The sequence below is a fragment of the Amblyraja radiata genome, chromosome 31 (genome assembly GCF_010909765.2).
Source record: "Amblyraja radiata isolate CabotCenter1 chromosome 31, sAmbRad1.1.pri, whole genome shotgun sequence".
Classification (NCBI taxonomy): domain Eukaryota; kingdom Metazoa; phylum Chordata; class Chondrichthyes; order Rajiformes; family Rajidae; genus Amblyraja; species Amblyraja radiata.
Genome location: NC_045986.1, coordinates 1,542,793 through 1,546,368, shown reverse-complemented (window position 1 = coordinate 1,546,368; position 3,576 = coordinate 1,542,793).

The following is a 3,576-nucleotide window of genomic DNA, read 5'->3' as shown; positions in this document are numbered from 1 at the left end:
CGTTCTCTCTGTGGCAACTGGGGTCAACCGGCCGCTCTGGTTCCTTCCCACACGCCAAAGGTCCGGGCGCTCGTGTTTCCTCACACAACCCTGTGTAGCTTCGACGCTAAAAATTGCGGTGAGTAATCGGTGGACGAGGGTCTGTACCATCCCATATCAACCAATGAATTGATCAATCTGATGAAAGCCGTCGCAATCTTTGGGAGAATGCGTTAACGCCACACAGACAACACCAGTGATGAGGATCGAACGCGGGTCGCTGGCGTTGATAGGCAGCAATGTTACTGGTGTTCATGTGCTTTGAGAGAGACGGGAGATAAAAATCGCTCGCATTATAAAACATGTCGGTAGATCAACGTTAGCAGAGGCGTTAATTAGATATAATATTTGCAGTCACGCGCACATCGCGAAAACAAACTGAGAGGAATGTAGGGATGGCTTCGCCCCTCAGGGAGAAATCTGTGTAGCGCAACTCGATAAAATCCACATCTATATCCAATACATTTGAAATATGGTAATGACCAACGTCTTTGTTTTCAAAGGTTTAAAGGTTGAAAGGTTCTTTATTAGTCACATACACCAATTGGTGTAGTGCGTATTGGCATTGCAGCACATTAAAAAAAAATACAACATAACAATATAAAATACATTTAAACATTAAAAATATCCCTCCACAATGGTTCCCGTCTGTGAGGGAAGGCACAAAGTCTAGTCCCCATCCCCTTGTCCACTCATAGTCGGGCCTATTTTGGCCTCCGCAGTCGCCGTTACGGGGCCCGATGTTCCAGGCCCTTCTCGCCGGATGATGGTGCTCCGGCGTTGAGAGAACCCTCTCAGCGGCTTGGGAAACCTGGAATGGCCGCCTCGTTCCCTGAGACCGCGGCTTCCGAAGCCGACAGGCCGCGCTGGACGGAGCTCCACCACTGGTAATCTCGGTGAGAGGTCCCAGGCTCGCGATGTAAAGTTCAGCGTCGCCGCCCGCGGCTGGCCGCTCCACCGACCCGTAGCTCCGCGATGTTTTTATCGGCGCACTCAGCATTCCGGAGTTCCAGCGCGGCGACCAGGGAAAGGCATCGCCCGCTCCGCGATAGCGCTCCAGCGCTGTGCCGCCGTCGAAGCCGAGGTTCTGACCGGTCACCTCAGGAAACGCCGCTCCAGGCCAGCTGATAGGCCGCGAGGACGGGTCGGAGATGCTGCCCGGAGAAAAGCCACCTCTCCGACCAGGTAGGGACCCTGAAAAGCAGTCTCCCCCACCCCACCCTCCACATAATAAAAGACTAGAGCTCCAAAAACAAAACACTCTCTAAAAATAAAAAAAAAGAGGTGAAAAAACGGTCAACTGTATGCTGGGCAGCCATACCCATACAGGTCGGCGCCCCCTTTAAATCTGATGCTCCGTCTTCCTGTAGATGGATGCTGGAGCTGTGATAAGGTGTGGCGCTGGATTGCGATAAGCATGTCAGGCGATGTTGTTCACACTCGAAATTTCTCTCAGATCACGCGAATGGGATTCCGAATTGATCTCTAATCGATGATCACCGACTTGATAAAATAGGCACAAAAAGCTGCAGTAACTCAGTGGGTTTCGGGTCGAAACCCTTCTTCAGACTGGTTCAGGTATTGGGAAAATGTTTTGTTCAATATGCCGCGAGACTGTAAAGAGAGGAAATGCACTGCCTGCGCGATATTGCTCAATATTAGTTTGCGAAATGATCTGTAAAGATTATTTTTCAGTATCAGGCATGTGTGTTCGACACCCGGATTAACACGCTGAGCACAAGTTCAATGAGCATCCTAACGTCGCACGAAAAACTGTCAAACTAAAGTTCTCCTGGAACAATTAACGTTCGCAATTTAAACTTCTTCCTTCTGCTCCTGGCGATCGCCATTCTCTCCCGGGGAAGTGTGGTTTATCCAAATGTATTACCAGCTATCTGGTATCAATGTCCGTAGCTGGTTTAATGATTCTGATATTTGAGGTAATACTGTACGATGTAATTGGTCGATATTTTCCTTGTTCATTCCTGACCTTTGTTTTTATTTCCACTGATTGCTCTGTCTGGCCAACAGTGACTTTCACCTTCGACCGATTTGTCAGCATTTGTAATCCGAAGTTACGGACATAATATTGCACTGAAAAAACTGCAGCTTTGGAGATAGCAGTGACGTTCATCTTAAGTAATTTTTCAAAATATCTCAGCATATTTTCTAAATGTATCTCGAACGATGGTCAACAACGTAGCGTGGCCCTGTGGTGTAACCTCAGATTTCTACACCTCACCGTTCTGGATAGCATTTACGTCGTTCGAACACATTTTAACCGAATTTGCACCATTTCTACTGACCATATTCCTCACCGCCCTTCCTATCAGACGCATTATACCCGCCAATAGAGTGCGGATCAGTCTCCGAGGAACACGAAGCACGAGCGCGGCGCAGATCAAGAAGTGGAGAACAGAATTAAATCCATCATTCTATTGCTGACCATATCTGGTGATTTGGTACGACTGCGGATGGTCGACTTCGTGTATTACATCAGTATATACTTCAAAGAACTTCAGGTTTTAGCACCAGATTACAACGACCCTTTTACCATGACAGAACTGTCCGGATATATGCTGAGGTGGCTGAGCACTTGCACCAACACGTTTAATTATGGGGTGTCCCAGAACAAACCAGGGAGCATGTAATATCGAGCGCATTCGTTTTCTTTTCTAAGTTAATAACGTGTTTTTAATGGCACGGTGAAACTGCAAAGTCGCTTCTCTTCCATTATGTATTGCTGCATCTTTTTTCCCGAAATACCTTTCGGACCATCAACTCAATTTCGGTTCTCAGGGTAACCCCTTCAGTGCCATTACCCTCCGTGCGTCCATGCGATGTATCGCAAGGCATGTCACTCAAAAGCCCACCAGTGCACCCACAGCCCACTTTCACCGAGGCCATAACACAGAGGCCATTTGCTCTACCAGCCAATTGTGTCTTTGAAACGTGGGAGGAAACTACAACCATGAGAGCATTCCCTGCAGTGGCAAGCGGAACGTGAGAGCTCCACACAGAGAGCGTCAGAGGACACATCGGATGGAAGAAATTGCAGGAGCATATTCTACTTGCAGATAACACGGTCGTTGCACAATTATGGCATTGCGCATTAACTACAATATTATGTCTGCACAGCGTAGCAATTTCGTGGGATGCTGCACGTTACTGCACGTTAACACCAGGACCTGCAGATGCTGGTTAGCAAAAAAAAACTGTAATTAAGCACGTCAGACAGCATATCTCAAGAATATAGCTGTGTCTAGTTTCCGGTCGTAACCCTTTTTCAAATGCAGTAAATTGCTGTCTACAGTTGTGGTCACGATGTTGAGGAAAGCATGTGGTAGCACCCGTGGTAATTCAAGACAATGTTGCTATCGGCCGCAGTGTCATAATTTTGAGCAAATATTAACTAGGCAGACGTTTCACTCTTGTCTTTTCGAAAAGGGAACCTGAACAATCCATATAATTAGTAACAGACAGGAGAGGTGAACGCAATGAGCCAGTTTCCCACTGACTTCGATCAAGGCGAAATTG